This window comes from Antennarius striatus, chromosome 19 (genome assembly GCF_040054535.1).
Source record: "Antennarius striatus isolate MH-2024 chromosome 19, ASM4005453v1, whole genome shotgun sequence".
NCBI lineage: Eukaryota > Metazoa > Chordata > Actinopteri > Lophiiformes > Antennariidae > Antennarius > Antennarius striatus.
Window position 1 is genome coordinate 7,492,325 of NC_090794.1, and position 13,888 is coordinate 7,506,212.

A 13,888-nucleotide genomic window follows, 5' to 3' on the forward strand; every position below is an offset into this window, starting at 1 on the left:
TGGAATTTTAAATATTTTTCCATGCAGTCACCCAGCAGTGGTTGAGATACAGTCTGAGCAACCATTCAGACAGTGATCCACATGTTTTAGAGTAAGACGGTTGGAGGTTTACAGTGCATGTAAAATGGCTATGTTGGGATATCTTGCCATCCTGCCTCACACAGACGCTGCAGTGTTATGTTGGCCACCCACACAACGTTTTCATAGGAACCAAAGTTAAATTTCTGTTCTCATGATGAAATATTGATGTTGTTCCATGTATGTGCCTTGAGGTTGAACTTACAATGTAAAGTCCTTGAAACCTTTAAATGTTTTTGCACAAACTGTAAATACTTAAGTGAAGCTTTTTGAAAATAAAAGAGCCATTGGATTTGAGTGATCACTCCTTTTTATTGCAGCAAGCTATAACCTCAAATGAATCTCATATCTTACTGTGTTTCATTGACTGATCTTATATTTTGTCTTTTATGCTTTAGTTCAGTATGTTGGTATGAAGTGTCAAACTTTGCGAGAAGAGAAGCTGTGTGGACTTAGAAAGCCTCGCTAAATCTATTTCAGGTTAGTCACTAGTAATTCTGGGCAAAAGATTTGTGCTGCACACACCATACCAAATGATCTTCTTTTTTCTTTACGAGAAGATGAAGACATAGCATAGCCACCACAGCTTAGCATTCAGCTGGGGAAAATCCAGGATTCTGTCATTCTACTTGTATAGCACAGCTAAATCCCAGAGAGAATCATTGTGTTCTTCCAAAGTCCAATTTTTTTTCCTTCCCCATGACCGCAGTCCGGTATTGGTTTTTGCAACCTCTAGCCCACGAAAGAACCCACATTAGCCCAGTCTTGATTCACTATAACAATGAACCACATGAGTTTACTTCAAACACAAAAAAGTGTGACATTTAGGAATTCTAACAGAAAACTTGTTATTTTTGTCAAAATCCCTAAATGTCAAAATGTAACACAGAATGTTCGCCCTTTGAGTAGATGAAAACAGAATTGTTCATTGTCTACAGAGTAACTTGAAAGGTTCAGATTGTGTCATCACTTCTCTGCACATTAGTACTTTACTAGGTTTTTGCATTTATTCAGAAGGGGTTTTTTAGTAATGTATAACTACTTACAAAAATAATTAATAATTATAATGAAGCAATTATGCCTTGCACATGTTCCATTGAAAGTATTCAATAAACAGGAAAACATAATAAAATTTGGAGCATAGCTTCCAAAAACAAGGAGACCAAATTTACCTTTCTAAACCTGGAAATATGACTTTTTTGTTTTTTAATCAATGTGTGGCTTCAAGAAAAAAGTCTCTACATTTCACAGTAAACTAAAAATTCAGAGTTTGAAATTTATAATCATGACAATGTAGCCTCAGTATAATTTAGTTTGTGTGTGTGTGTGTGTGTGTGTGTGTGTGTGTGTGTGTGTGTGTGTGTGTGTGTGTATACACTGAATCATAACAATTATGTTTCAGTAATAATACTAAAACCTCTGTCACATGTGTAAGTGTGTGTCCCCTGTGTAGGTAAAGCACTCACATCTGACTTTTAGTACTTTTACTTTGTATCAATATCATACCAGTCACACATCTCTATTTATTTAAGATTCATTCTTCAGTGTGAGAACAAATCTCTGCCTATTTGTTGTGAACAGATTATGTGCAGGCTAGCTTTGAATTTGATGGCCTCAAGTCAATTCTGACTAAATTGTCTTGAATGCTGAAAAATAAAATCATAAAAGTGCTTTCCAACCAATATGTGGCAGAACATTTGTTCATGTTGTGATTAATTTAAAGAAAAATGGTTCTTTTTGTCATATTCCATATGGTTGGAAATACTAAAATGTGGGTTTTGGCTTTGAATTGTTCACTGAACAGGTGTTAGCTCAAAAGCTGTTTTTAATTTTTGCCCAGCAAAAGAACATTCAATTTTCCCTTAGCACTCCCTCCCTAACAGCTTCATTTTGTGATCCTCATTTAAGCTCCGTCTAATCAGGCTCGGTATAGAGAAGTCATTAAGGCTTGCAATTTAAAGCAGTCTTATTCCAGGTATTATAAACATCGAAGTCTGGCAGATTTAACATTACATTGTCTGATTTAAAGCTTTGCAGCAAATTTAGGACCCATTGTCTTTTACTCTCTGTAACCTTTAATTAAAGGCTGGATGCAGGTGTGGCCTCGTCCTCTTCCACAGTATTTGAGGTTGTGTCAGAATGGTTCAGTGGATTTTTGCTCATTTGCTGCCAACAGTGAATACCATGAGCATTAAGTAAAGACTAAATAAGTTAAGGATAACCTTGATGTATATAAAAATTTCATTAGCTGCATGGTTTTCATTTATTACGGCGGAGAATGAGAAACAGCCTCACAAGTTGTGGTTTATCTTTAGCCGTTTTGTGGAGGTGCTCACTCTGTTTGATGTTAGTCATTAAAATTTGATGTCATGAGTTGAAAGAGACCAAAACAAAAAGGAAAAAGCAGCACAGCTCTACAGGAATTCCTCTGACAGCATTTAAACATTGAACACAGGGGAAACTTAAAGCAATCATCAATCACAGGACTGTTCTGAGATGCAAATTAAATTTCTCCTCCCAATTTCAGACTACTGAGCTGCAGATTACCATGTGGGGGTGAAATGCACATATAATTCTTGTCTGTTTCCGTTAGCGGTGTAAAAGGAAAGTGCTTTGTGCCACTGAGATAAGGAAGGCATTCCACATGCCTAAATGAACAAAATGAACGTTGACAGACAAAGTCACTGGTTTCTGCAGGAGATGTCGTCACGCTTTCATTTAAAAAAAATTACAAAATATAAAGATTTCTGTTCTCTTAAACAACTCATGAAAAGTGACTGCTCAAGTTCTGATTGCTGACAAAATGATTTTCACTCCGAAAACTGCTGTTTAACTACATCCCTTCCAGGCCTAGAAGGCTTTTATGGGCGTCGACACAACAAAATCAACTCCTGTTTGCAGCATGATGCAACCTGCCAACGTAGTCCTGAAATAAAACTACCATCATGAAGGCCTGTCAGTTCATGTTTACTCTATGTCTTACAGGCACTGATTCAGTTATTTGATCATTTAGAAGATTTTGTGTTTTGCTATACATTTTTTGTATTTATTTAATTCCACTTAAACCTAAAATAAGCTTGGAAATAATTCAATCTAGTACATAATTATACATAAAAATAATTCAATCTAGTACATCACTAATAATGACCATGCAGTTTAACATCACTCTCCTGCTATCATACCTATGTTAAATTAGTAATATATTGCAATTTATCATTTATATCTACATTCATTTTTCTGCATTTTACCATGTTTGTGTAGGTTCTCAGTTATCCAGGTCATGGTTGTCCAAAGCTGATAGGGAAGATAGATGGTTTGAGAGAGGAGTGAAAGAAGTCATCCATGTCAAAGTGGAGAAGCTATCTCTGAACAGGGGGGGTAGTTGGCGACATCACCTTTCGCCAATTATCAATCAGGTCCTTTCAAAACTCCCAAAATGAATGTCTCAGCAGGTTAACCCAGATGTGTCTCATGCTAGTGACCCTCATTAGTATACTACGGCTTGGTGAAACTCGCATTTCAACGACCCCCTTTGATACCCCCTGGCACCCCCATCAACCATCACTGAGGAGCCAGATGGGTTTCAACTGCGGTCGTTGAAATGTGAAAAGCACTGAACACACCACACAGGGTTAATAAGCAGGAACAAGACCAGCCACCTTCAGAACTGAAGAAGCCTCTAAAATGAGAGGCGAAACGTTTCCAAGAAACTTTCTCAAAGTCCAGTGGATTGATTTAAACAGCTTTGGATGCATTTTAACTTCCTTCACATGATTGGCAGGCTACATTGTGCCGATGATTTCAGGAGACTGTGAAGGTCCATAGATGTTTTTCGCTGCCTTATATTCTTAGAATTTGTGTTTTAAGAAGTGAACATGTGATTGAAATACACTTTGTGTCACCATCTTGCTACACTCCCTGCAGGGTACGACAGTCTCAGAAAGAGTCTGTGTGGAGGTGAGATAAGTGTAACAGTAGTGGAAAGGCAGAATAAAAAATGCTCAGCTTTAAAACATTTATTAAATGAAAAGGAGATTTGTTATCCTTTAAATATTATTTAAAGCAGTCCGCCATAGGCACTGCTTATGCGAAGAAATAGGCCTTAGTGTTACTTCATTATCCTGCATTAATGTGTTAGAAATACCATTTTTAACTGGGTTAGGTGATTTGGATTTGCTTCATGCAACCATAAGGACCAAAGCGTGAGTGTAAAATCCACTGACACACAGATCTAGGTAGTTAATTACAATGGTAGCTACATATTCAACAATAATAAAAAAAAAATCTGTAACATTGTCACGCACCTCAAATAACATTAAAATGTTCTTGATTGTCCTTTAAATATTTTTAATTGGTCATGATCATAGAGACATTTCACATTACTGAATCTTCTCTAAGAAATCCTAATATCCAATTTAGGGACTTAACCAATTTCCACCTATTTTGAAATTTTAATTGATAAAGAAAAAAAACAAAACATTATTTCAATAAAAAGCCTACGACTTTGTTATTTTAGATAAATCTAATGAATGTAATTAAATCCAATTTCTACAAACATTTTAATCTTTAAAAACGATTCCATTCTTTCAGTTACAACATTATAGTAAATTATCTCTAAAAATATATCATATTAATATTAATATATTGATATTAGAACAGCACGGCCTCCTCCTCCATCCAAAAACATTCGCTTCAGGTTACTTGGCCATTCTAAATTTACCATAGATGTGAGTGTGTGCACGCATGTTTGTCTGTATATATGTGTGGCGCACTGGCGTCGCACCCAGAACGTCCCCTGCCTCACGCCCCTGGTCGACTGGGATAGGCTCCAGCACCCGTGACCCGTGACAGCAGATGAAGCAGGTTTAGAAAGCAGATGGATGGACGGATGGATAATATATTAATGTTTTCTTCATATCATTGAAACATTTACAAACTCAAAATTGAGGTTTGCGAGTCACTTGTTTAAGGCTACAACTCTTTTTATTTCGGTTCTATGTCAGCATTCTTTATAAAACCTTAATCTGCCTTCAGTGGAATAGAAGTTTATACAAGTATATACGTAAATGGAAATCATTAACATATAACATTGGGCTGATGTTGGGCAGCCTCCTGTTATGCCCACGTTCACCATATGAGAACCTTCAAAGAACCAGCTGAGCTTTAAAAACAAATGAAAACACCAAAGCCCTGTTGAAAGACAGCATTTTGTTTGTTGACTCTGGTCAACTACAAAAACATGGCAGACTATAGATGTGTCTCAATTTAAGAAATGACTTAAAACTACCTGGTCTACATAGTCCAGTTTGTCAAGTAGTGAAAGACGACCTTAACGAATGCTGTCTTACGAGACAGCCTTGGATCGATGGAGAATCTCACCTCCTCTTTCTGTTCTTGTGCTTAGCTGAGGCGCTGTTCATGTTCCCCAGTGATGATACCAGCTGGAGTTGTTTCACACTCGTCGTAGAAGGTGGAGTCATTCACTTAAATAACCTGGCATATTATTTTATCAAGAAGTTGAGGGAATCGTATATTTGGTATGCTCCTGCATACCAAATGGGATGTTCATGGATTCCTGTGCACTCACTCCTTGGTCTTTAGGGTGACAAAATGTAATCTTGGAAAAAGGTGTCAATGGTGGCTGCATTTGAAAGAATCTCCTCGTATGGCCACTGCGACATATTCAGTCTAGAAATACAGTCTCCAGGATGATTCATTGGAGCATAGCATCTTCTGCAGACATTTAAAACTATCTGAAATACAGTAGTTTCTGTAAAAGCTATTGCCCAAATCCAAATACATGTATTCACTTTTAAAAATGCCTTATATATCAATATGGGTGAGATGCAGCTGTGACCCAGTGACAAATGCCACAGTTATGGCTGCTTTATAATAGACTGATTTTGTTCAGTTTCTTCCATCTAAACCACTGCCTAAAAAGGTTTTCACTATCTGCATCCACAGCTGAGGGGTACAGCAGACTCACTTCATTAGTGGCATGACATAAAGTTGACCTCCTTCACTTAAAGCTAACAATTTGTGCTGTGTGGGGAAAGATTGCGAAATATTTGTCTCTGGTACAAAGTTCAAATGAAGTTCTTTATACATTTAGACTATATATTACTGTTAAGACTATGTGAATGCTAATTGGTGATTTTTAATAGCAGCACAATAGGGGCTGTGCATTTTCCCCAGGGAGGTTATTATTGCGAGAAACGTGAGCGATCTAACCAGTACAGGGAAACAATCACAACTTATTTTGTGTCTGGATTTACTGATAGAAAGTATGTGTGTTAGGGTTAAAGTTACTTAAATGTTTAACAATGTGAATGAGATGCTAGGAAGGATGGAGTAAATGTTTTGCATGACTTCATATTTGCTTTAGATGTATGGCTCTGGCTGCAAGTTGTTGTTCTTCATGAGGAATGCATTCATGGCTAAACTAAATATGAACCATGCATTTTCAATAATTAAAACACCACCTGACAGGGAAACTTGGGCATATTCCCAAGTAGCCAGCCAGATTAAAGTTTAACTTTCTCCCCTGGACCACTTTGAGTGTGGTAGCGCCTCCATATGTTGCGGGTCAGAGCAGTCACTATTCCAGGTGGGACGGAGCAGCTGTGACCTAGAGCGAGACTAGCCGTCTGTAGACCCATAATGAATGAAGATGGTGATGAATAGTGAAGGCAAAAGGCTCAAGGCTTTCTGGAGGTGACCAGGAGGAAACTTAGAAAAGGCTTTCTCTTTTTTATTTTCATGTCCAATACAAGTTGGGCCTTAGCAAGGCCTCGGCCCCGGGAGGTTTAACGACATTGCTGAGGCCCAGAGACTCATAATGTGGAACGGGGTGAGGCTAATCAGGTTCGTTCTCTGTAAAAGGTAAATCACGTTTTTTTTAAACTCTTTCATTTTTACAGCAGTCACATAAAATTCGTTGACAGTGAGAGACTGGAGAAGATAGAAGTTATGGACTAACAGATGGGAATAATGTTTGAGAATGAAACTTTGACCCGTAATGTGTCAGTTGAGATACAAACCACTTGAGGTGGTGCTTCAAATGAATTCATCCTACAACAAGGCCTTATGGGCTGCGTTTATGTCACTGACAATGACTCGTTCATCCATGGTCATGTATGCCAAGCATGAAGTATGACAAGCCTTGATAAGACACAAAGATGTCTAGACCCTGAGTGAGGGCCAACATTTTTTCCCCAGTATTAAAACTGACAGAGGATGACAGGTCAAACAAGGTTTATTTTAGACAAGGAATGCTTTAAAAATAAGTTTTAATTCTGACCTTATCCTCAATTTCTCCAAGATCTATCTAATGTGTCAAGTATCTAATTCAAAATAAGATTTTATTCTCTATTATATTTAGGAAAATAGTCACCATATGAAGCACGGTCTGTTCTCATGTCTCAGATTCTCAGAAATGGCATTTTCACTGATGCTCATTAAATGCTGCAACCTAACAACACTCCCATCCTCTTAAACCACCTTTGTTCTCCTTGCTGTATTAATAAAAGTTATAGAAAGAATAATTATACCTAAGTGATGATATCAAGTTTCTTAATTACAAGGACATTTTCAACTTCTCATTAAATATAAAAGGTCACATTTACAGATTCTTTATTCTATCATGAGTTAATGTGACTGATTAACATGATGGATTACTGGAGACATTTAAATGTATTATTTTTATTACGTACATCCTTCAAGAAACACATGATGTTTGTGGACTTGTCCCCCCTTTTAAAGTAACTGAATAAACACATTAATTTAATTTAATTTCAGTGACTCTTCGTATTATAAAAACCCTGTGTTAATTGAATCCTTCACATAAAATGTATATTAAAAAAAAATCTGTCACTTTTATATCTGGTTCAAATAAAAATGTTACATTAGTAGTTTTAAAATCTATTTTCATTTATAAGCTGTTGTTACTGTTGGTTTCAGTGTCAGACAGCAACACTGTAAAGCAGCAATCAGCCGTGACATCATATCAGTGATGAATGAGTTTCAGCATCATCAGTGCATTCAGGTGATGAAGGCTCAGGTATGTTGGCTCAAGTTTCATCATTGTTCATTGTTTCAGACCATCTTCTGTCTTGTGTTCATACAATGGCATGAGAAACCCTGAAAACTGAGAGCAGGCTGTCATGACTCATATCGTCTCCATGAATCATGTGCTCTTTGTTCACAGTTGCATTCTTCTGGGTAAAAGTCTTCAGTGCTTTCCCTAGAGACAGTAAAGCCTGTGGTTGTAGAGACGTGTTAATGTAAAACATCTTCCCTTTTCTAATTTAAAGACATCTAAGTGTTTGTTTGTAGCCTGGTAAACACCTGCAGCTGATGCATCACCACAAAGCACCCTTTTATGTGTGTTCATTTATAAGTAGAATGAGATTTCTCTTAGTAATAGTTCCAAATTTGAGAAAGAGGAAGTCATTAAATGTATTTCCTGCTGTGACAGTGGCCCCAACAATCTAACGGCTGTGAATTTTAGGTTCCGACTGACAGCAGACTCTTTTAATTTGATTGGTGCAATATATGTGTCGAGGGGCGCTAAAAATATTTTATTTTATCACTTTAATTCCAACTGCGACACAGGCCATTACCCAGCTTCAGGCCAGATGTTGTCGGCCATTGCCCTGTCAGATCTCTGATATAAGCCACTCAAGTGACTAAAAACACAAAGTGATATACGAATAGACGTGGTTATAGGTTTTTAACTTGTTGGTGTGAGCTTTGCCACAATTGGATCCATGAAAGTGACACAGATAACATAAAAAATATGGAGTCAGGGTCATTCTAACAACTGCAGTAGTCTACACTCCACTTTCCAATGGAAGATAGTTGGCTTCAAGTAATATGTTGTATCGATCAGGAGGGACTTCATTCTGAGTGAATAAATCATATTTTTATGGCCATGTTCATGATGAAGAAGACACATAAATCTCTGGTGATTAGACCCCGTGGTGACATCATTTTGTTTTAAAGCAAGAATTGAAGTCTTGAATGGTAAATGAAACCTTAAATGGAGCATAGACTGGTGATGGTGGGAAATAGAAATGGTTGTGATGGTGACTGCAGTGAGGAGATCACCCTGGCCAGTTGATACAGTATGGCAGTGAGTTGATACAGAGTTGGGAGTGAGTGCAGACAAAAAGGTTGGAAGGAGTTTCAGATTGAAATGACAGCTGATAGACACACAGAGGAGAACATGTTTAAAATCTGACACAGCCACTGTGATTGACAGGTTTAACTGGGAGTAGATATTATTAGGAAGGAGATAATGGAATGAATGAGCAAGCCTCAAATGATGCTGAGCTCAAATTAGACACGTAATAATACTCTGTTTGATCTTCAGTGCTGTGAATAACTCATTAACTTATTTTAATGGATGTGTCTTGTTTAATAATAAAAGATAAAATATAAAACTAATTCAATGAATGAATAAAAAATTATTTAACCAAATGCAGATTATATATCTGGATGGAATATTTGCGCACACAAAAAAAGTTAACTTGAATTTGATTAAAATAGAATCAAATGTGCAAAAAAGAAATGAGTAAGTCTGCTGACACTTAGAAAGCAGTTAATGCTGCACGTGGCTTATTTATTTCTCCTCAAACATTAATTGTGCTGCAAAGGTAGTATGAATGCTTGTTAAATAAACATCACCTTGTTCATTTATTGTTGTGATTTGTTTCCTGGCTCTCGGAGTCTGCCATAGTTTCCATAAAGCTTTTCTCTCCACATGAATCAATACAAGCGAGTGTGTGTGTGTGTGTGTGTGTGTGTGTGTGTGTGTGTGTGTGTGTGTGTGTGTGTGTGTGTGTGTGTGTGTGGCAAAAAAAAAAAGAAATAAGATATTTTGTTCCGTATTTAGCTGCAACAAATAAACAGGAAATGTGCTGCTGTTTTCACTCCTCGCCAACTACCAACAACAAAAAACTCTTGTGTTTTACAGCATTTTTTCCCCTTGTGCTTGTCCCATTTTCTGGAATTCTGTGTCTTTTTGCTGAACCTATGACACTTCCTTTTCAAATCCCAAACAAATTGGTCCAGTCTAAATTTGGAGCTCGTTATAGTCTCACATATCAAATGAGAACACGGAGAAGCGGAACATTATGAATTGATTTCCCTGTAAAAGTAGTCTGCATTAACATTGGAGGAGCTGAGTGTTGCATCAGAGATCAGCAGTGGGGTTAAGAGCGGTGTTGAATTAAACAGACATGTTAAACAAGCTGTTAACAGCTCTCCCACTGCCTTCCTCTCCCTCTTTTTTACTCTCCCGTCTTGCTCTGAACAGCAGAGACAAAGACCAGCCTGAACGGGAGCCTGAAGATCTCATGAGACGACGGCGGCAAAAGGGCCGTTGTTGGGAGGTGGTGACAGTTCCTACAGCGAGACGAGAGAGGAGTCCGTAGTAGACAGCAAGCAGAACTCTGTGTCTCACAGCTGGGGAAAACGTGGCCCAAAGCTGTTTAAATGTTATGGTGGGTAGGAGTAGTTCTTACGAGCCTCAGGTCCGGAGTGCACATTACATGCTAATGACTTGGAACACAGACAGCAGTGCAGAGGCTCAAACTGCCAATTAAGCATATGATGCAGACGCCACTGGTGTTCAGAAACAAGCATCTGATAGCACTCAAGCTTGGCCTGCAGTTCTGAATCTCTCCATGGGACACGCAGCCCTCTCCAATGGTGAGTCATTAACCGCAGACTTCCCTGAAAACCACAGAGGAATATCAGCAGCTGCTGATTTGAAATCAGTCATTCAGCTCCACCCTCTGTCGGTTATTGTGTTGTTGGGATCACTTCTGTCTCTTTGTTTATCACTCATCTGCTTAGTCTAACTCCTGGTGATGAAGTTGGTCTGTAAGTGAGTTAACAAGTTGTACTGCAGTGATTTAGGATCCAAATCTTTCTGCCGAGAAGCTGAAGCTTGCTATTTCAGTGACATTAAACTGGAGTAGTGGGAAATCCAAGTTATTAAAATTCCTTACTTTTTATAAGCGCTGTAGTCAACTGTATAAAAGGTGTCTTGAGTTCTCATATTTACAGGGGGAGGGCAGACAATTTTAAAATGAAAGCAATGAAATGGGTTTTCATTAATAAATAATAAAAACACACATGATCAATAATTACACTGTTAGGTGAGGGTATTAAATGTATGTTGAATCAATATCTTCAAATAGAATAGTGTTAAGAAATAACTGCTGTTTCTTTTTCAAATATTCTACAGCCATGAACAAATGATGAGACTGTAAAGCCCTACATATGTATGTTAGAAATACCTCCCACCACCCACATAGGAGACACCCAGAGCAAATTAGTGGAGCGATTCATCTCTTTGTGGTTGCTTTATTGGTTTTATAGGGTAGATGGGCTCCTCGAAGTCTCAGCTTACAGGCAAAATACTACGACACCAGTGGTCACCTATCTGGATCTAAACCTGTTCCAAATATTGACGCATAATTGGTATAATTAAAAAACAAACAAAAAAACAAACATGTTTCAATCAGAATAATTTAAATTGAAATGTTGAAACAAAGCACAAAATAATCGACTGGGTAATTCCTCTACTTCTAGTTGCTATTTATTGGAGGCACATTTTGGCGGCAGTGGCGGTTGAATCTGTGGACATCTCATCTCTGGACACGGCAGGTTTTTCCCCAATGTCTCTGCCAAACCACTCAAACTGTGTCAAGTTGCATGAGCAGCATGTCTGATATCCAGCCACAGGTTCTGAATGTAGTTGAGGGCTGGCGCTGCTACTTCAGGACAACAACTTCTGTTGTTGTGTGGCCAGTACTGGTTAGCTTCGTCTTTAATCTTCTCTAAAGGTCTCTTGCACATGCAGCCATAATTTCTGTGTAATTTTGCTTTGATATTTTCTTTAAAAAGCGCTTCAGGCCACAGAGAAGCATCCAAACAGTAACTCTGCTTTTTTAAAGTTGCTTTTGCTGACATGAAAAAGAGCATGGGACAAAATAATGTTCCTGGTGTAGGGAAGAACATTGGTCCAGTTCAGCTGTGTGATTTTTATTCATGTAGAGTATTCAGGTCAGACATAAAAAAATATTATTATTTTGAGCACAAACATTTTACTGCTATTTGCTTAGTTAATCAATGATATGAAAGCTGCACTGCATGCATCATTAAGTAAATCCCTTTCATGCAGGCAGTTCATTTGAATCTATCGTGGGAGTGATGGACCTGGCTGCTTAATTAATGATTAAATATACCATATAAAAAAAGTAAGAACCTTGAAAGACTGCTCCGGAATAATGTCTGTAAATAATCAAAGTAAGCCTTAAATAAAGATTAAAACTTTTTTCACTTATCAGCAATTCTAAGCCATTTGTTTTTGCTTAGATATTTAACTTCAGTATACAAATGTCTAAATAGTTTCTGGAGCTGTTTAATATCCTTCCTCCTATGGATGTTCCCGCCATTGGTATTTTGATCCGGCTACTGGAGAGGGCTGTCTGCACATCACTCTCACACAGGAGTTAATTGGACTGAGCTCCGTTGACAGTGACGACCATAGCATACCATACTCATTAAACCATTCCGCGACTTCCCAGTGGCCAGTTTGGAAGCGTCTGCATTCATTAAATATAGAAAGTGACTGGACTTGATATCTAGCTGAAATGGTATTCAAAAGAGTTTCTGCTCATCTGAAAAATCTGAATCCCAGCAATGAAGACTAGCAGGCAGGAAGCCCATTCTGTCAGGTTGCCTGGGATCTTTGTTGTACAAGACGCAGGAGCAGGACCTCATATTGTGCTATTGTTGAAAGTTCATTTTCTCCCTGACGTGCAAGCAGCAAAATCAACAGTGACAATTCAATTTTCCACGTTCTACGACTGCTCCGCCACTCTTGAGCTTAAACCACACACATCTGCTGATAAGCGTCTCCATACACCAAGGAAAGTTGGTGCCAGAAACAGTTTGCACAGCATCTCTTTGACCTTGGCATGATTGCCTGTGAGGCTCTTTAATTTAATCAGCTTCCCCATGCTTGAAGCTGTGCTCATTGTTAAGGAGAGCAAGACAGTCATCCACACACATGTACACACACACACCCACACACACACACACGTGCAAGCACATGAAGGAGCTTTCCTCTTCGCGCCGAGGCAAGGTTAGCGACACACCAAAGCTCCGGGGACCCAGGCCTCACATCCACACAAAGGCCACCAGACAGAGAAGTTTGCAAGGCATCTCCATCAAACAGGCCCGTCTCTAATTATGTCATCAATCAGGGATGGGATGACGGGCAGGTACTCAATTAATGGCCATTGGAATTCAGCTTGGGGCACTGTGCCATCTCTGTCATCTTAGGCAGGCAACAGGACATACACATCAATACACTTGGAAAATGTATGAGGCTGGGGCCGGGGCAAACACTTGCAGCCTTTGTAGAAGACCCACAGAATGTCAAGGCTCCACTCCTGCTACACTGTTGCTGAATTAATCGTCTTTTTCTGAGCGAATTTGGAAATGCATGTTGTGAAGATTATTGTGCCATATTGGCTATTTAGCGCTATGATGCCCTTTTTTGTTGTCATGGTTGCCATGAAAATCATTTTTATTGATGCAGTTATGTCTGCTGGTCCATCTGTTACTTAAACTTGGAAGGATTGCAATTCACGTAGTGTACCAATTAGATGGATGTGGGTGTAAATTACACCAAATTATATTTTCTGAAGGTGCTCTGTGTATTTCAAGTGTTTTGATTCTTTGTGTTTGGTACAGGAATACATCATTGATGGAGGACAAACTGTTTTCCAAG